This window comes from Anguilla anguilla, chromosome 1 (genome assembly GCF_013347855.1).
Source record: "Anguilla anguilla isolate fAngAng1 chromosome 1, fAngAng1.pri, whole genome shotgun sequence".
NCBI classification, from domain to species: domain Eukaryota; kingdom Metazoa; phylum Chordata; class Actinopteri; order Anguilliformes; family Anguillidae; genus Anguilla; species Anguilla anguilla.
Window position 1 is genome coordinate 74,120,677 of NC_049201.1, and position 21,672 is coordinate 74,142,348.

General features: G+C 51.5%; 1 protein-coding gene across 1 annotated transcript in view; it reads right to left on the reverse strand.

Moving 5' to 3' along the window:
• cadm4 (cell adhesion molecule 4) overlaps positions 1-21,672 on the reverse strand; it is a 77,001-nt gene that overhangs the window by 19,838 nt on the left and 35,491 nt on the right. The gene's annotated exons all lie outside the window — the stretch shown is intronic.

Consider the following 21,672-nt stretch of genomic DNA (forward strand, 5'->3'; position numbering starts at 1 on the left):
TCTATTCACCCAGGGTATATAGTTGTATCTGTTCGACCGCTGCTTTTGTGCAATGTCCCTTCTTCCCCTCACAATCGGTCAGTTGACCCCCCCCTGTCATGGGCAGACAGAGAGCTCACTGAGCCACTGGTGTTCTTTTTTTAAAATGTAACGGGAAGTTTTGTGTTAAGACCATTCAGCGATTTGCACTGCATGGTGCAGTGTGTGTGTGTGTGTGTGTGTGTGTGAGATTGAGTGTGCACGTGTGCTTGGATGTGCCTAAGTGCACATATCTGCATGTGTATGTGCGTATGTGTGTGTGTTTGTGTTTGTGTGTGTGTGTGTGTGTGTGTTTGTGTGTGTATGTGTGTGTGTTTGTTGGTGTGTGTGTGTGTGTGTGTGTGTGTGTGTGTGTGTGTTGGTGTGTTTGTGTGTATGTGCGCGTGCGTACACGCATGCTTGGGTGTGCATAAGTGCACATGTTTATATGCAGGTTTGTGTGTGTCTGTGTGTGACCGTGTGTGCATGCATGCTTGGATGTGTGCCAGTGTATATATCTACAAGTGCGTGTGTGCACAGAAGTGTGCATGTCTGCTTGTGCATGTCTACATATGTGGAAACACACTTGCGTTTGCTCGAGCAGCAGCGTGTGCTTGTGTGCATGCTCCAGTGTGCATGTCTGTAGGTGTGTATGTGTTTGTGTGTCCCCTTCACCCTTAAACCTCACACTGTTCCAGTACTGCCAGGTGCCCATCTAAGTTTGGATTCATTCTGCGTGTGTTATTAGGGGGCCATCCCTGTTTTTATGTCTGTTATGTTGCAGTGTGTAAAACCCAGTTGTGTCCCAATCTTTTTCCCTTTCTCCCTCAGTTCACATCCAAATCAAATTTTTAATGGCCTTGGTTGGCAACACAATGGAGCAAGTGTTGCCAAGGCACTTAAGGGGCTTAAGTCAGGCCGTGATGGAAATATTAAGCGTCATTACACCCTTACTAGGATCCTGGCTGGTTTTAGTATGCCAGAGAGGTCAACAGAGCATTTAATGCCATGGATTTTAAGACTCCGGGCACTCTTAAAAGGAACGATACCTTTTAGATTATTTTAAGACAGTGTCACATGACCGCAGTGGTGGTCATACGGCATTTTGTCATTACTTCTTTTCAGTGTCCACTTCTGTTTTCTATGTCCAGTCGAAAAAAAACTTCCCTTTTCTCACAACTGCTCTCTCTCTCTCGCTCGCTCACTCGCTCTCTCTCTCTCTGATGAAACGACGGAGACATATTTGGGTTGAGAGTTCAGCGCCGGCTTCAGAGTTTCTTTCCTTGTTTTTTCGGGCTTCGCTTTTCTGAGTAATACGAAAAGGTTCCTGCATGTTTAATAAAGGAACTTTAAATGTCAATGCCTCTTCCTCTCTCTCTCTCTCTCTCTCTCCCCCCCCCCTTCTGTTCCTCCGCCTCGAAAATAGAAACACCGGTCGTTTTATCAGCTTCCTCCTCCCCGCGAAATTCTCAAAAGATGGGAAATGTCACGATCCATGGCGGGCGCTCCGGAGCCGCTCCAGGAGGGGGCTCTGGATGATGTAATGGCGGCTTCTGAGACCCCGCCGCTCTGGAGGGGCTCAGAGAGCTGTGACTGAGGGGCCTGCGGGTCACAGGTAATGCGTCAAGCTTCCCCAGCATCAACCCCACCCCCCACTCCCTCTCTCTCTCTCCCCCCCGCCACCCCAGCCAGCCTGGATGATTTCCACCCGCAGGGTGGAGGGATCAGGCTCACTCTTTTTAAACCTGACAGGGAGGGGGGCGGGGTCAGCCGTACGCCACTGTTGACCTGGGGCCCTCCTCCTCATCCTTCTTTCCTGCCCAGCCAAAAACATCCATTTTACCAGAGCAGCAGTCCCCCCCCCCGCCGTAGGCCCTTCCCGCCAGCACCTGTGCTTTACCGCGCGTCGCAGCTGGTTGTCCCGGCGCCCGCGGCGACGCCCGAGGTAATGGGTGGAAATTGTGGCCGCTTGTCCAAGACAGAAGGCCTTTGTGGCGGCGACAATGGCCATGATGACGGCGACGGTGATAATTATGATCATAACGGTTTCTAAATCGCTGTCATTCAGCCTTTACAGAGACACACGGCTCATCCCATTATTACCGAGTCCCTCCCCACTACCCCGAACCCCCACCCCCCCCAAGTATATAAAACAAAATAACAAGGAACACCTTTCCTCCTTCGTGCCTGTTTAGTGTCATTTAACAAGATGATTATCCTGCAATATAATAATATAACCTTCCCCTGAGCGCATCTTCTGACTTTCTATCACCATCTTTCACTTTCTGTTCTTTTTTTTAATCTGACCCCAGAGGAGGTCGCTGCACCTTGCTCTTTCTTTCACTCTCTCTCTTTCCCTTTCTCTGTCTTTCTTTCTTTCACTCTCTCCGGAGAAAAAAACCACACACTCATCAGTTTCCGAGCCCAGCTCTTGACGAGCGAACTTCGCGAGGAGAATATCAACGAAGCTCGGCGACCAATTAACACTTAGCTCACATAACGACCTCACACCCGCCGACACGCACGCCATGACGAGCCGGGGGCGGAGAAGGACAGGAAGTAGAGTGGGGGGGGGGGGGGGGGGGGGGGCAGCGGAGGACAGGAAGTGGAGAGAGGTTGATGTTCCATTACCGTAAGAAAGGGAGAAGAGGTTAGCAGCTTGTAAACAGCCACTGACTGAAATGAACGTAGTTTTACCAGAACTGAGACTAGTGACAAAAGGGGCTTAATAAAGCACTCACACAGACAGACACACTCACACACACACTCACATACACACACACACACACACACACACACACACTCACACTCACATACATACAAACACTTACAGACACACAAACACACACACATACAAACACAAACTCAAATACTCACTCAATCACTCACTCTCACTCTCTCACTCACATTCACTCACATTCACTCACTCACAAAGGCTGGGCCCCTATGTGCAGAAAGGGAAGTGCAGTGAACCAGCGAGCATGGCGAATTTTACTCGTTCACAGGCCAAACAGCCTAATGCTTTAACCACTTGACGCAAGACAAATGGAGAAGGGGTGAAATCGAGCAACGGCACGAAAGGGGAGATTGAGCCGAAATAATTAGAAAGCCAACTCGCGGCATTCGTTTTAAAATGCAAATCCATTTAATTTTTATTTGCTTCGCTTTGCTGCTTCAATCTTCTGCCCTGTGTCAATTCTCCTTCGCTCCTCTCCACTCCCGTTTATATGAGAGCATTAATATACTATAGGCCTGCATTCATGGCCTGAGGGCTGTGTGTGTGTGTGTGTGTTTGTGTGCATGTGTGTTTGGGTGTTTCAACGTGTCTACCCAGCTCATACAATATGCGCAAACGTGTTTGTGTACTCATGGTTCTATGCGCATATATTGTGTGCTTGTATTAGGTTGTGCAAACTGTATATTTACTGCATATGTGTGTGAATGTGTGTGTGTGTGTATGTGTTTGTGTGTCTGTTTGTGTGTGCGTGTGTGTGCGTGTGTGTCTGTGTGTGTGTGTGGATTATGAGAATATCCATATATCCATTCAGGAAGACAGCAGTCCCTGTCTAATACCAATCTGTCACAGCCTGGATTAACCATCTTTCCTTCGTTTCGCTAATCGTTATTGTTCCTGTCCACTTTGCTGTGTCTCCACATCTATCTCTCATCCCCCCATCTTCCACTCAGGAAACTGGCCTTTTCACTGGAAAGAAATGACCCCTGATTTAATGAAACATTCGCAGAGAGCCATATTGCCTTAAACTGTATATAATTTCCCAAATTAACATTACATGACACATTTATATACGGCACATAAAAATGTATTTATGGTGCCTCCAACCAGGGGTGCCACCAGGGATGTTGGACCCCATAAAAAGATTTCACATTGGGCCCCACTACCCCAGGAAACTTTATGCTCTAATATTTCTGAGGGGCCCAGGCAGTCCGGACACTTGGAATTATCCTAACCACCCCCCCCTCCCCCCCCCCCCCCCCCCCCCCCCCCAGTGCCCCTGCCTCTAACCCCCCTCTTCCTTTTTAATCTCTTCATCCTTTTATCTCCTGCCTTTTCTCCTTTCTGTCCATTTGGCAGCGTGTATGTGTGTGCGTGTGTGTGTGTGTGTTTGTCTGTGTGTTTATATCCGTGTTCTATTAGTTAATAATGCTTCTCAAACAGTTTAATTCTCTCTCTCTCCCCCCCTCCCCCCGCATACACACACACACACACACACACACACAGTAAGAGTTCCAGACGCTAATATAGTTTATAGACTTTCTTGTCCCTTGGTTGTGAGATGCTTTTCCATCTCCCTCTGATTCAGCCCTGAAGTGTCACACACTGGCAGTCAAGACCAGTTCTTCCCAAACAGCATGAACACAGCAGGTTCCCTGATCAGCCATTTCCGGCAGAGTCAGCGGTTTTCTGTCAGTCCCACTCCTCCAATCCATTCACCACATCTTACTCTGACACCCCCTCACACTCACAAACATCCCAAGGCTAACATCTCGCTCTTATAAACTACCTACCAGCTCACAAAGGGCCCTCTGCCCCCGATACACCCCCTACCTCTAATCCAATCAGAGAATCCGTTCCCTTGGGAGATTCCAAGGTGATCAAAAAGAGGGGGTGGCGGGGGGGGGTCACTTTTTTTTTTGCTTTCTGTCAATTTCTCCACACAGGTCTCTCTGTCCTTCCCGTCGTCAACAGTTCTTCGCAGAGCGAGCTGTGATCTCTCACTCCATCACCCGCACCCCCCGCCCCCCCCACCCTCGTTCCCCGTTTTGCCAGTTTTTCCATTAGTATGACAGAAGTGTCCGGCTCTGGCTTCACACCGAGCCAGAGTTCAGGCAGAGGACAGCGAGAGATGGATGGAGGACAGTAGGGGCTGTGTGAGTGAGTGAGTGTGTGTGTGTGTGTGCGTGTGGGACCTCTGAGTATCCACTGACCAGACAGCTCGACAGATCTATTTTCCAAGGCCTTAGCCAGGGAGGGGTTTATTGTCACATTCTACTCAACGGCACCAGCCCTGAAGAGAGCCAGTTCTACTCAACGGCACCAGGCCTGGAGAGAGCCAGGCCTACTCAACGGCACCAGGCCTGGACAGATTCGGGCCAACTCAACGGCACCAGCCCTGGAGAGAGCCAGGCCTACTCAATGGGACCAGCGATGGCTGGGCGCGTAGGTGGAGAGGCACGCCATCACCCTTCACCCGTCACTTTCAAGCACAGGCCCTGGTGGCAGCGGGCCAACGAGTGAAATGCCAGGGTCTGCAGAGCCAGGGATGGGGGCAGGAGGGGGGGTTGGAGGGGGGGAGGGGGCAGGGGGGTATTGGGTCGAGCCTACTGAGGACAGCGTTCATGCTTGGAGCAGACAGGACAGGGAGGAGGTTGGATTTAGGTCACTGTACACTCCCAATGCCCTTTCAGCACTTCGAAAAGTGTCTCGACAAAAATGTTCCTCTTGCCCACATCCCTCTTTCAAACCCAGGCCTGGGGAGGCTGAGCGGAGAGGAGGGTGGAGTCACGATGAGTGACAGATGGGAAGGTGCAGGTGGCGGGCCCGAGATGTGGGAGGAGGGGCCTGCCATCATCAAGCGAAGAGACTTTCATTTAGTGGGTGAATGCTCCATTTTGAGTCGAGGACAATGGGGAGCGGATTGAATGTCAATTTTTTATGCTGTACAGCAGAGTTATTGTTTATTCAGATGATGGAGAGAGCATGGGAGTGTGTGAGAGAGAGAGAGAGAGAGATGAGCATGCGTGTCCATGCGTATGAACGAGTGTGCCTGCTAGAACCACAGAACGGGCAACGCATTCATGAGGTCAGAGCTCTGGCAGCAGTGATGTAATCCAGAGGAGCAGAAAGAATTCTTATTGTCCGTCCGCACAATGCGTTCCATAAATATCACTCGTTATTTTCCAAGGGCAAGAAATTCTTCCCATATCTAAAATGTCCACCCACTCCCACTCCGTATCCCTCCATACCTTCCTCTCGCTCTCTCGCTCTCTCTCTCCCTGCGTGGTGATAATTTACTGCTGTGGCCATTTAGGCAGACAGCTTGTCTGAGCAGCGTCACACCCCCATCAGTCCCCTACTCTGCGGTCTCTCTCCGGTAGTGCCAAACACTGAGGCCATTGTAGAACGGAGGAATCACAATCGACAAAAGAATTTCTCTTTAATCTTTCCCCCCCTTCTGTTGTCTCCCTCTCCTATACCCTCCCATCATTGTCTACACTGGGGCCAAAAAAAAAACAAAAAAAAAACAATACAGCCAAATATGAACAGCGCCCCCCGTAAAAACAGCAGGTGGAGCGGTGGAACTGCTGTTAGATTTTTTTTTTTTTGCTAGGTAAAAACCCACAGCAGTGCTCCCGATTTGTGGAGTTTTCCGACGCGCGCACCTTTGCCCTCTGCTCTCTCATTACACACACTGGACTGAAACCCATTCATGAGGCCGTTTGCCACAGACGTAAACACTAGCCTAGCGTAAGCCATAACGGCGGAGTTATTGCTGCGGTATTGCTCCGGCGGCGTCGCTGATAATGATCAAACGGAATCAATAATGCTAATGATAACGCCGCGCTCCGTGCGCCAGTGGATTAGCCCGGAGATATTAGCAGTTTGGAGTGACCTGTGGCCGCACCGCCTACTCACTCAGGCAAGGCCTCCAGGGCTCCTACACATAAAGAGTCTCAGAGGAGTGAGGCTGATCTGGGATCGGTGTTTCCCTGTCCGTGCCTCAACCCAGATAGCACAAAACGTTCTCACACCGTTGCTGCCATGTAGCGGCAATGTCGCAACATTCAACAAAACATTACAGTAACATTTGTGAGAACGATTTTGTGTTAACTGGGCACCTTACCAATTATGAGCTACAGGACAAAAAAAAAATGATCCCAAACCAGTACTGCTACCCCAGGGGGATGCTTCATGAATATGGACCCAGATCTTTTTCTTTTGTTGTGCAACCTAAAAGCGTGAGCCAGGTGAAGTTCTGCTCCAACCTGCCTCAAATTCCCTCCCCCCCCCTCCTTTCCAACCGTCCTCCCAACACGCCTGAATCAAAATAAATGGAAAACGATAGGCCGGCTGGATCCGAGCCACAGCGGCGCGGGGGAGATACGAAACGGAACGCGTTTCTGGGAGCGCCTCAGAGAGACCGAGGCCGACCGCTCTGTTATGTTGTCAAGGACACCGAGAGTACTCGTCTGAGCAAACGGAATCGGGGCGAAGTGTTTGCTCGGGCCGCGCAGGGCTCGCATCGGCTCGGCGAGGGACGGGACGCGGTCGGCATGTGCGCCCGGTACGAACACTCCAAGCCTCTCCGTGCGTTACTCGAACATATTTTTATTTTTTTTCTCGTCAGCTTTGTGAATGAATTGCATTTAAACGCGGGTGCACACAATTTATACGACGCAGCACGGAGGCCTCCACATTAAAGACAAGTCAAAAACGAACACTTTCTCCACAGTACTGCCTGATAGTGACCCTGGTGAATTACCTTGCAAGGGACTTTTTTTGAGGGGTTTTCCCCTTTCTTCCACAATTTCGGAAGCTAACGTTGTGCAACGCTCTCGTGACACGGCGAGCTCAGCCACACAAAGACAGAGCGGTATGGATGAGATTTGCACGCCCCTCCGATGCACTTTCCCCAAAGCCAGGAACGTCACACCCCATGAGCCACAGAGTGCACTGCAGGGCAGCTAGGAGCACGTCTCCCATTGATGAATACCGGCTACCTGCAGGCCCTTGACATGTTGCTACAGGGCCTCCCCTGGTCCAGGCCCAAGGTCTGCTGACTGTAGATGTAGAGTAATGCAGATGAAGCACAAATAAAACCAGCAGATCCTGTGGCCCTTCCAGGACCTAGGTTAGGGATCCTCGTGTGTGTGTGCGTGAGTGTGTGTGTGTGTGTTTGTGTTTGCGTATGTGTGTGTGTGTGTGTGTGTGAGACTTGAGAAACCAAGGATGGCCTAAGTAGCAAAAATCTCCCAGTGGCAGCGGATGACAACTCAAACCGGGCCGCGTTCAGGCCGCAGTGCCCAGGCGGTGGCGCTGGAGCTAGCGCCGTTAGCAGAGGAGAGGGCGGGGCCTCCGGCGCTCCGAGGCTCTCATTGAGAAAAATCGGGCGGGAAACGGGGGAGGACGCGGACCGGCCGACCCGCGGGCAGGCATATGCGCGTCTCTCTCCGTAGCGCCGCGTCCGGAACGTCTCCGGCTGTGAGCAATCTGCCCTCTCTCCGCTCTCTCTCTCTCTCTCCGCCGCATCCCCCTCTCCTCTGGTCCGGGTCAATTTGTAAAACACGGACCTCGGCAACCTTTTCACTCACGCCTGCCCCGGTCTCCGCATGACTGCACCTCTCCCTCAGGCTCACCGGCCGCTCGTACCTCTCCCCGTCTCCTCCTTCACTCTTTCCCTCTCTCTCTCAGTTTTCACATCCCTTATTCCTCCCTTTTTTTGTCCCCTCGTTTCTCACAGGCCCACTCTTTACACTGTCATTTTTTCCATTCTGCTTTTATACTTCATCTGTTCCCTCAACTTAATTTAATTTCTGTCTCTCTCTCTGTCTCCCTCTCACCCTCTGTCCCTTCCTCCCACTCCCTCCCTCTCTTTCTCTCTCTCTCTCCCCATTAGTTCATCTCTTGTTAATGTCCTGCCTGTTTTCTTCTCCCTCCCCCTGTTCTTGTTTTTGTCTCTTTCCTGGAATCTCATTCAGTCTCTCTGACCACACTCGCACCCCCCTTCCTGTTCTCATTTCTCCGTTCGTCGCCCTAATCTATCCATCTCTCATTCCTGTTTAGTCCTCAGTTCCCCCACTCTGCTCCTCTCCCTTTTTCTTCTTCTTTCGTCAACCCTCATCACATTCCCTCTTTCCTGCTCCAGTAGAAACACCTGTACCCAACTCCTGCGCCCCTCCCAGCCTCCACTTCTGCCCTCTTTTCTGTCCATTTTCCGATTCAGCTGTCCTGCGTCCGTTCCCCTCGTCCCCTCTATCGCTTTCTCAATACCGCTGCTCACCCCTCACACCCCCCCCCTCCCCCAATCCCCCACCACCCACCCCGAGTTGTGTTCCCGCGCTGCGCATCACTGGGGGTCTCCATGACAACATCACCCTGACAACCGGCCCTCCTCCCTGGGTTCCGCTCGTTTGCATCTCATTTGCATGTTGTCACAGCGACCAGCGGCATTTGACTTTGACAATAAAGGAGCTGAAATAACCCCCCGTCCTCCTTCTCTGTTTTTGCCCCATTGGCCTGATTTCTGCCCCCCCCCCCCGCCACACCGCCTTGTGTTTCACTTCCTGTCACCCACCCTGTCCGTTTCCCTCCTCTCTGTCTTGACTGTCCATCTTCCCTCTCCGCTAGTCGCAGCCGCCCAAGTGCCAGTCCCTCCAAGCGGTCAGGGTTATTTTACCCTTCTGTACAATTCTACTTCCGCCATTGCCTTTCTCATCTTCCTACTTCTCCACCATTCCCCCCCCCACACCTCTGCCTCTCTCTCTCTCTCTCCCTCCACTCATTCCCTCAGTTTCCCACTTTCGCGTCCCTGTCCTCCTTGAAGGCCTGAACTCTTCTTTCTTCCGCAAAACAGAGGAGCGCCTCCCTTTCGCTCACACGTCCATCCCTCCGGCACGGCCACAAACACAGCTGTTACAAAATGACTCACCACCCCCCTAAGACAAACCCAATAAAACCACCATTTACATTCCGTCGCCGTGGAGACTTGCATGCCGCCAGACAATACATCAGGTAGCCTCGAAATTAAATGCTGCTGCAAATGTGACATTTGGAAGAATCCCTGCTTTCTTTCTTTATTTTTTTTTTACCAAGCAACAAAAGTAATTTTTTTTTTTTTTTTTTACATCTGGTTTCATTTAAGCAGGTAATTCAGTGAGCGAGATTATATTATCCCCCCGATTTATTTTCTTCTACTCTCAACAAAAGAAACCGCGGAAGCGTGCAACAGCGTCAAAAATGCGCTTTCTATTTCGCGCAACAGGAATGCGCAGTTGAGAGCAGCGCATGTCGGAACACGTGCGGCTCAAACGAATGCGCGACGCAGCGGCGCATGCTCTCTCGGCTGCGCCCGCGGAGTTGAACGGCGCGGCATTGGCGAGGTGCCGTTTGCCACGTCGGGCAAGCCAGAACATTAATGGTATGGCGTCGGGGTGCGGACCCAAGCGGAGTGGCTTTAATGAGGCTTTTCCCGGCACCGCGCGCGTTCGCGCAAGGGTCACTGCGTGCGTCACTAAAGCTCCAACCGCTCTCCCGCTCTACCTCTCCCTCCTGACATTTTAAAAGCCCGCAAGAGGGAGAGAGACACCGACAGGGAGAGAGAGAGAGAGAGAGAGAGAGAGAGAGAGAGAGAGCTCTATGAAAATGGACAAACCATCTGTGATTGAGGATTGAGGACGACGGAGAGAAAAAGATGGAGGGAAAAAATCAGAGGCAATAGCAGAGGAGAGACGGAGAGAGAGGAGGAGGAGGAGGAGGGGAAGAGGGATGTACAGCGGGAAAGGGCAAGGTGTTCTGATTCATTGATTTAAAATGGAGAAAATTAAATGGGTAAAAAATGAGAGTGAGAGAGAGAGAGAAGGAGAGCTAGAGAGAGAAAGTGAGAGAGAGAGCGAGAGAGAGAGAGAGAGTTAGAGAGAGAGAGCGAGAGAGAGAGGGAGGGAGCGAGACAGACAGAGCGAAAGTAAAAGTTTAGATTTAGAAGGCTGAGAGAGGCAGGAGACAGGAATGGAGATTCATAGAAAGGCTGATTGTATAAAACCCCCCCGGGGGGAAAAAAAAGAGCTGTTTATCATTTCTGCTCTCCTCTCTCAGCTACCACTCCGCAGCTACCATGTACCTTTCACATCCGTTGTAGCCACTGAGTTCTCTCACCTCTCTCTCTCTCTCTCTCTCTCTCTCTCTCTGTCTGTCTGTCTCTTTCACTCCCTCTCTCTTTCTCTCTCTGTGGTTTCCACTGCCACTACGGCCATCCTCCACCCACACATCTCTCCGTATTCATTTTTTTTCTCAGCTGCAATTGGCAAATGGCAAAAGCACACTTTATTTTCGGCAGAGTCATCCGCGGGCCTTCTCTCTGTGCTAAGCTCACGCAGGAAACGTTGTTACCAGGCCATACACCGGTCACGCCCGAACACAGACGCAAGCACACGCGGGCGCACGCACACGCACGCACACGCACACGCACACGCACACGCACACGCACACGCACACGCACACGCGAGCTAATAATCACAGCTTCACTCTCAGGCCACTTTCAGTCACTGTCAGGTGATGTGACACGTCCTGTTTTCAGTTCATAAAAAACGGCACCCCCCCCCCCCCCCCCCCGGTCTCCATCAGCCTCCTTCTCTTTCCTTTTCCCCTCACCCCCTCTCCATCTCTCACTTCCTCTCGTTCACTCTCTATCCGCAGCTCTCTCACTCCTCCTATCGGCCTCTCTCTCTCTCTCTCTCTCTTCCTCTATCTCGCTCTCCTCCAGGACTCAATTACCATTTCCCCTGGAAGCAAACTAATTAGCTTAAAAACTCAGACGAATAAATAAAGAATGAAAAAAAACAGGGAGCGTTCGGGATAAATAAATAAAATGCAAATGCGCGACACAGTTTGCAGGCACGAGGGAGTGACTCGGGCGGAGCGAGTGGCGCGGGTGGAGCGACTCGGCGGGTGGAGCGGTTTGGCGGGTGGAGGGGTTCGGCGGGTGGAGCGACTCGGCGGGTGGAGCGGTTTGGCGGGTGGAGGGGTTCGGCAGGTGGAGCGACACGGCAGGCGCGGCCCCACAGCTCAGACGAGACTGGGGTGACGACGGCCATTTCCCCGCCCCAGGGGTCTCACCGCAGGCCAGCCCAGCGGGTTCGCCCGAAAAAGCTACCGCGGGGTGTGCAGAGACAGGGGCAACCGCAGTACCACTGTGAGGGGACCCGGGGGGGGGGGGGGGGGGCTTCAAAAGACATGAGGCGCGTTTCGTTTAAGAAGAACACGAGGCGGAGCTATTTGTCATACAGCGGCATACGACCGCAGCGACACAATCCGGTTTGATTCGGGAGAGAACAGGCAACAAACCCAGCGTGTGGGGTTGCCAGTTAAGGCATGCTGCGGCACGGGGAGCCAAGGGGAAATACAATAATGTGGCACGACGACAGGAGTCATTTGTGCAGAATACTACAGGTTGCGTTGTTGCACAGTTATACAGGGGTGTCAGTGTAGTGTCATGGACTAGGACACTTCCTGGGTAGGACGCTGCCACTGTACCCTGGTGCAAGGTTCCTAACCTGCATCATTTCAGCCCACACAATATAATATCAGCATACATGGGAACTATAGCACATAAAATATAATATCAGCATACATGGAAACTATAGCACATACAATATAATATCAGCATACATGGAAACTATAGCACATACAATATAATATACATGGAAACTATAGCACATACAATATAATATCAGCATACATGGAAACTATAGCACATACAATATAATATACATGGAAACTATAGCACATACAATATAATATCTGCACACATGGAAACTGTAAAAATGCAGAAGCTGCATAAGTCGCTCTGGATAAGAGCGTCTGCTGAATGCCAGTACAGCACTGTAGAGTATGCAGGTTTCCCGTGAGACATTGCTGTGTTGAGCTCTCCTCTGTTTCTCTGCTGTGTGAGGAGCTGACTGCAGGTTCAGGATTCTGCCGCACTAAGACGGAATTTCCAAGTCCTCCTTCTCAGCCGCCTCACCCCCAAATTTATAATCCCCCTTTCTTACCGCCTTACCATGCTTTCGAAGAGCGGAAGAATGCAAACACTGGCAAGCATTCATATCTGTCATAATCAGCATTGTAATCATTATCTGCACCATTAACCTTTTTTTAAATCAATGTTAACATTTGCCACAAAGGTTCATGACATCACATGACCTTGAACTGGCATTGCATTGAGCAGCTCCCCCCCCCCCCCCCCCCCCCCCCGCCCCCCTCATAAAACCCCAACCCCCACCCCCAACGCCAATCTCCATGGAGACTAGTGCCTGGCAACAGCTGGAGGAGAATGGTTGCCGTGGAGACAGAACGCTTTTCGGCTGAGAGAAGTGGTGATGTCATGGCCTGGGTACCTCTCACACAGGGGGTTATTATTGTTCGTTTATTAGGAGCAGTGTACAGTCTACACGGCTTCCTCTGTTTCTTGCCGTACCCATCAGACGCAATCACAACAGATTACAGTACATCATTCTCATTAGGATACGCTGTAGACATCAGTAGAAGACCAGGAGAAAGGCTTTGGGAGTCTTTTGCCTTCTTTTTCTCTGGCTTGCAATCTTTCTTTTTAGCTCTGCTACACTCCCCCTTTCCACACCCCACTCCACCCCCCATCGCAGCACTCCAATCAGCCCTGAGTGATACTGACTGCCACCAGCTGTGCACAGATCGCTGCATATTGGCTCTATTCAGCATCAGCAGAGTATATAACCTTTCCTCACACCCAACACAATATATACCACTACTGCACAGCACTTACAACCTCTACAGTATAACACATACAGCACCACCTCTACTGTACAATATATACCACCTCCACTGTCAAATACATACCACCTCTACTGTACAATACATGCTGCTTGTACTGTACAATATATACCACCTCTACTATACAATATACACCACCTCTACTGTACAACGCTTAACACCTCTACTGTACAATATGACCCCCCCTGTACAATACATACCATCTTTACTGTACAATATATACCACCTCCACTGTACAATATATACCACCTCTACTGTACAATATATACCACCTCCACTGTCAAATACATACCACCTCTACTGTACAATACATGCTGCTTGTACTGTACAATATATACCACCTCTACCGTACAATATACACCACCTCTACTGTACAACGCTTAACACCTCTACTGTACAATATATGACCCCCATTGTACAATACATACCACCTTTACTGTACAATGTATACCACCTCCACTGTACAATATATACTGCCTCTGCTGTATAATATATACTACTTCCACTGCACAAAATATACCACCTCTACTGTACAATATGTACAAAATATATCACCTCCTCAGTACAACACATACCACCTCTACTGTAAAATATATACCACCTCTACTGTACAACGCATACCACCTCTACTGTAAAATACATACCTCCTCTACTGTACAATACAATATATACCACCTCTACTAGAAATATATACAAACTCTACCGTACAATATATACCACCTCTACTGTACAATATATACCACCTCATTGCAGAAACTACATTACATGTCAAATCTATTCACAGACTTCACCGTGCATCCATGTCCCCTTCACATGCTACACGCTACATGGCACAGAGCAACACGCTACACAACATGCTCAGTCCCCTTCACACGCTACATGGCACAGAGCACACGCTACACAACACGCTCAGTCCCCTTCACACGCTACATGGCACAGAGCAACACACTACACAACACGCTCAGTCCCCTTCACACGCTACACGCTACATGGCACAGAGCAACACACTACACAACACACTCAGTCCCCTTCACACGCTACACGCTACATGGCACAGAGCACACGCTACACAACACGCTCAGTCCCCTTCACACGCTACATGGCACAGAGCACGCGCTACACAACACGCCCAGTCCCCTACACACGCTACACGCTACATGGCACAGAGCACACGCTACTCAACACGCTCAATCCCCTTCACACGCTACATGGCACAGAGCAACACGCTACACAACACGCTCAGTCCCCTTCACACGCTACACGCTACATGGCACAGAGCAACACGCTACACAACACGCTCAGTCCCCTTCACACGCTACATGGCACAGAGCACACGCTACACAACACGCTCAGTCCCCAGGCAGCGCAGACGGGAACACTCTCCCCCCCTTGGCGTTCCATGTCCACGGGCGGCCGCGAAGGGCCCGTCCACAGCAGCCCGGAACACGGGAGACCACCGTGCGTCACAACCCCCGCAGGGCCCCCGCAGCGCGGCGCGCTGGCTGGCACAACCCCCGCGCGGGCGCGCCGGCGGCCGCGTCGGCCCTAATGGGCATTTACGCGGGCGGAAAGGTCACGTCAGCCTGCGCCGCGCTCCGCTACGCTGCCAGGCCCCTTAAAAAGCCGTAATTAAGGTGACAGGGACTTCGCGGGCGCAATTCCTACAAACCGAGCGCTGATGTGGAAGAGGTGAGCCTCAAATGGGGTGTAAATGAGGCAATTTGCTCCGGCGAGAATAATGCCCTTGTCTTTGAGGTGTAATACAACCCCTGCGCTTGGGTTTAGGTAATTCATTCATTTACCACTTGACAGAGGGCCCTTCTCTCCTGTTATCAGTAAGTTAATCAGTGAATGGCGGCGATGGCGGCTCTGGGTTTTGCTAATATTTGGATTTGTGTGTGTGTGTGTGTGTGTGTGTGTGTGTGTGTGCGTGTTCTGTCTGTGTGTCCGGTGCGGGGTGCACAAAAAGCAATATGTGGCTTTGTATCCGTATCTATAGCTATGCATGAGCATGCATCTATCTATTTATCTATCTGTCTGTCTAATATGTATGTACGTGTGGATGTACACAGATGTGTGAATGTCTGTGAGTTTGTGTGTCGGTGCGTTTGAGTTAGAATGTGTATACATGTTTGTGCGTGTGTGTGTGTGTGTGTGTGTGAGTGTGAGAGAGGGTGAAAATGAGTCTGTATGTGTTTGTGAGAAACCATGAGAATGAGTGAGTGAGTGAGTTTCTGTGTGTGTGTGTGTGTGTGTGTGAGTGAGTGGGTGTGTGTGTGTGTTTGTTTGTTAAGAGAGAGGGTCAGAAAGAGAGAGAGAGTGTGTGTGTGTGTGTACAGCTCGTACAGCTCCAGTGACTTGTACAGAGGGTGATTTACACTCTGCCAAAAGCTGAGAGAGATTATAGGTCTCTAGTATGGCTCTGCTCCCTTCCCTCGTTCACTTCATCCCCTCATCCTGTCCTCCTCCTTTCCTCCTCCAAACTGGTCTGCATTCTCCTTTTCAACGCTCCTCACTTTCCTCCCTCTGTTTCTCCCCTTTACACGTCTCTCCATCTTTTTCCTTCCATTTTATTTCCTCCCTCTCTGCACCCCCCACCCCCCACCCCCCCCCCCACGTCTTGCTCTCGTTCTATTAGAGCCGCGTACTGAATGCAAATCGCCAGCCGCCAAATAAAGCAGTGTTTTCTCTTTCTTCAGACGGCTCCTCCCCTTTTCTGTTACAATAATTGATTCTGTCCTATCCTTGAAGACACTGCCACACACACTCAATGAGGTAGATTGCACGCACACACACACACACACACAAGCACACACAAGCACACACACACTGGCCTTCAAAAATCGCAGAAACGAAATGCTCCATAATGTTGTGATAGCTTCCGAGTTTGTTTTTCACATACAAATAAGCTTGGTCCTTGTTCAAGCCCCAGCCACGGGCACTGGAGCGCTTTATTTGAGCCATTCACCCTGCGATTCCACACTAAACGGAGCTCACTGGCTCCTCCAGCAGCACATGATTGACAAACCAAGCATGAGCACTCCAGCAGAGAGTCACACGGTTTACAATATGTCACTGAGTTTGCACTCAGCGTGTGCGTGTGTGTGTGTGTGTGTGTGCATGCGAGAGGTCGATGACTGTCTGATGCAAGTTCTTGCGGGTGTGTATGGTTGTGTGCTGTAATGTGTGTAAATGTTTTGGCTCAGTAATGTTTTGTGTGTCAGTAATGAGATGCTTCCGTGTAACTCTGGGTGCGTGGGGGTGTCCGTGTGTGTGTATGAGTCATTAATGAGAAGCCCATGTAGGAGTAACTCTGTGTGTGGCTGTGTCAGTAATGAGGCTTTGTGTCTGTGATAGTAATGAGAAGCCTGTGTTTGTGTAACTGTGTGTGTGTGTGTGCGTGTGTGTGTGTCAGTAATGAGAAGCCTATGTGTGTGTGCGCGCGCATGCGTGTGTGTGTGTGTGTGTGTGTTTCAGTGAGGAGCCTGTGTGTTTATGTCAGTAATGAGAAGACTGTGTGAGTGTGAGTGTGTCTGCCCCATTACTGAACCTGCACATCTGTAACTGTGTGTGTGTGTGTGTGTGTGTGTGTGTATTGGGGCCTGTTTGAGTCACTGTCTCTGCTCCGTATTGCTCCTATTCTCATTCAAATCAGGCCTGTCACTACCGTGGTATTTGCATCACATGACGACAGGACACACTGACCGCAGTGTGAGAGCAGCTGACCCAGAGTCCTCTCCTGCCCTCCCCAGAGGGAGCTCATTTACATGCGGATGCGCGCGCGCTCCCTCCCCACGCTGCACCTCTTCAGCGACACCCTCCGGCCTCCGCTGCAGGGCTGGCATCACATCCCCTCGTTTCACTCTCAGAGACACGGCCACCTGATGCTGCTTCGCCCGCTCCGCCAACACACACACGCGCACACACATACACACTCTGTCTCTCACTCACTCACATACACACACACGCGCACACACATACACACACTCTCTGTCTCACACAGTCTCACACACATTCTCACATTCTCACTCACTCACTCACTCACTCACTCACTCACTCACTCACTCACTCACTCACTCACTCACTCACTCACTCACTCACTCACTCAATCACTCATTCACTCACTCACTCACTCACTCACTCACTCACTCACTCACTCACTCACTCACTCACTCGGTCTCACACACACACACTCTCTCTCTCTCTCACTCACACACACACACACACACACATGCACAAACACACTTTCCCTCTCTCTCTCTCACACACACACACTCACTCACTCTCCCTCTCACTCACTCACAAACACTCTCGCTCACTCTCTCTCTCACTCACACACACACACACTCTCACTCACACACATACACACACACACTCTCTCTCTCACTCACACACACACATACACACACACACACTCTCTCACTCACACACATACACACACACACACACACACACAGAGCCTGTGCACTCCAGCGCCTGACCACACTGCTGCACACATTAATCTTTAAATCATACACTCTCTCCCAGATCTCACTCAGACTCACTGAACTGAGAACAGCAGCCTCATTCACACCTGACACACAGCTCCGCAGAGACACGCAGAGACCGAGAGAGAGAGAGAGAAGGAGAGAGACCACGGAAAAGAGATACATAGGCCCAGACAAAGACAGAAGGGGGGGAAAGAAGGGAACAGAGGAATGGAGGAAGACAGAGAGAGGCTTGGTCACAGACGTGACACAGTGAGGCAGGAAATGGGTTTAGGAACGGGTGGTTAAGGCACCACACTGCGGTGTATGGATGAGCCCCACAGTCTCGGATCGAATCCGGACCGTGCCGGTAGCGGATCGAATCCGGCAGCGCTACAGGGTGACACACAATTGTCGAATGCGTCGCCCAGGGGGCGGGGGTTTGACAGTTAGGAGTCAGGAGTGTTTCATCGCTCTCTACCGACCCCCTCTGGTCGATTGGGCGCCCGCGGCTGCGGTTCCAGTTTATCAGCCACTTCAAATTAGCGTAGGAATCGGACATGCCCGAGCTCGGTTTTTGGTGCCAAAGATAGGGGCTGAGGTATCGTGGACTGAGTTACAGTCGAGGCACTGAAGAACAGTGCGTGATTGATAATATTGAGCAGCATTTTGTGCAGCACAGCAGTGAATGAAAAAGAGGGGAAAAAAAGGCCTAAAAAGAGTGTTTGTGTGTGTGTGTGTGTGTTTGTGTGTGGGAGAGGGAGAGGGAGAGCAAGAGACCTGGACAGAGAGGAAAAGGGGAAACGAGAAGGAATGCAGAAAGAGAGAGAGAGAGCGAGCGAGGGACACAGAGAGGAAAGTGAAGAATGGGGGGAAGCTACACTGCAGCTACTAACAGAAAACGCAGCCAAGAAACAGAGCGTGCAAAGAGTTAGGCCTGTGAGGCCTGCAACAGGGAGCAGGTGGAGAGAGAGAGAGAGAGAGAGAGAGAGAGAGAGAGAGAGAGAGGAGGGATAGAGACGGGGACAGAGGTAGGGTATACAGAAAAAAGGCAGGAGAAAAGGAAGGGAGATAGAAAAGGAGGAGAGACGGAGATAGAGCGAGTGGGTGCTGATTAATTAAAGATCTTTATCTGCAGCCATGGAGAAACGGAGGAATGGGGCAGAGATGAAGAGATGGTCCCTCCGTGTTTGCGTGCTCCAGCAAGGAGGGAGGGACGGAGGGATTGAGGGAGGGAGGGAGAGGTGGAAAAGACTAGCCCGGAGCCAATGCGATAGATCTGTGCAGAGTGCAGGGGGAGGCATCCACACGGAGGAGCTCTGGACCGTAACCCAGAGCGGCTGGGCAGAGAGAGCACAGCCTGTATACAGCTCACACACAGCCTGTATACAGCTCACACACAGCTCACACACAGCCCGTACACAGCTCACACACAGCCTGTATACAGCTCACACACAGCCCGTACACAGCTCACACACAGCCTGTATACAGCTCACACACACAGCCTGTATACAGCTCACACACAGCCTGTATACAGCTCACACACAGCCCTTACACAGCTCACACACAGCTCACACACAGCTCGGACACAGCTCGGACACAGCTCACACACAGCTCACACACAGCTCGGACGCAGCTCACACACAGCTCACACACAGCTCGGACACAGCTCGGACACAGCTCACACACAGCTCACGCACAGCCCGTACACAGCTCACACACAGCTCACGCACAGCCCGTACACAGCTCACACACAGCTCACACACAGCCTGTATACAGCTCACACACAGCCTGTATACAGCTCACACACACAGCCTGTATACAGCTCACACACAGCTCACACACACAGCCTGTATACAGCTCACACACAGCTCACACACAGCCTGTATACAGCTCACACACAGCTCACACACAGCCTGTATACAGCTCACACACAGCTCACACACAGCCTGTATACAGCTCACACATAGCTCAAACACAGCCCGTGCACAGCAATGCTGCTGGGTGACCCACTCTGACACTGCCAAAACTACCCCTTAATAATTCACCTTTTCACAAATCTCATTCCCAGAGAAAATACCGGAGGTGGGGCAGGGCTTCAGGAGGATGAGCCAGCATGTGGGACAGACCCATCTGAAACGCGGGGGCCATCTGAGGGGAGAGGGAGGGGAGAGGCGGGGGGGTCCGGAGAGAGCTGGCAATGCATAGGAAGCCAGGCGATGGCCCCTCCCCGGGGAAAACTCCCAGCAGCAATGAGCTCGCGAAACTGCATGACCCCCCCCCCCCCAAGGAACGCCATGGCAACGGTCTCCGTCGACACGCGCCGGCCTCCCTCACCATTCCGGATTCCGACCTCGCTCTCCCAAGAAACGAGGCCCGCCCGCCGGGCGAGGGTCACGCTCGGAGCGAAGACTCGGTTCGCACCCCCCGAAAAAGCGAGAAAGACTCGGCTCCTCGACGGTTGTTCCCAGCACACTGGCGCCTCCGGAACGTACCGGAACAGAATCGGCACGGCGTAGGGGGGGAGACTGTCTCGGGTTTGTGGCCGAGGCTTATTAATGGGACTGGCCTCCGGAATACTAAGCTGGTTTTATGAGCCATTTTTATTACAACAGGATATAGTTCATTGGGAGTTCTCTCCGACTGTCTTCCGAATTGTCATCCATCATTTCTGGCCCTACCCCCCCTACACCCCCTCTCCCCCCCGCCCTTTGTGATCCATCGCAGATTTACAGCCTGTGCCCACACCTCTGAGCGTGGCAGACAAGATTTTTAACAAGAATCGGAGCAGAGGCGGAATAAGAGTGGGAAGAGAGACTAAGAATTTCAGCCCCCAAACAGCCCAAAGTGCTCGGAGGGCCCAAAGTCCCCCCCCCCCCCCCCCCCCCCCCCCCCACCCCCCGCCTGGCTCTCTGCTCTCCACGCGCACGGCAACACAAGAGACTGCCGCTCTGGAGTTTTGGATCTTCGCTGTTTCAGCAAAGATGGCAGTTATTCAATTTGTCTGGCTGCCTTCCTGAAATCCAAAGATTTACATGAGATCAAATACAGTGATTTATAAAGAGGGGCACTTACAAGTCCACTCAGTTGTACACGTATACACACGCACACATATCACGCACACACACACACAGCCACACACACACGCATGTACGCACATACACGCACGCAGGTACACAGACCGAGGCACAAATATCCACACACACATACACATACAGACCCAAGATATGTATACACACACACACAAACACACGCACACACCAAGATACACACGCATAAGTCCCCACCCCTTGCTCACCACTTATTCTACACAGCTCCTAGTGCAGGCCCGGGTGCTCTCACCCCTGGATCATAGTAACTCCTCCTCCCCCGGTCTCCCAGTTCGCACCGCTGATCCCCTGCAGCTAATGCGGAACACAGCCACACGCTTTCAATCTTCCCAAGCGTGCTCAGGTCACACCCCTCCCCATCTCGCTTCACCGTTAGAGCCTGCGACAATTTAAAAACCCCGGCGCTAGCCCGCGGGGCGGCGAAGGAAACGGCTCCACCGCACGTCCAATCAATCTTCAAACTCCGGGCCCCAGCCACGTCCCTCCCCTTTCCACAACCCGGAGGCAACTACCTCTCCCCTCCTTCCAGGGTAGC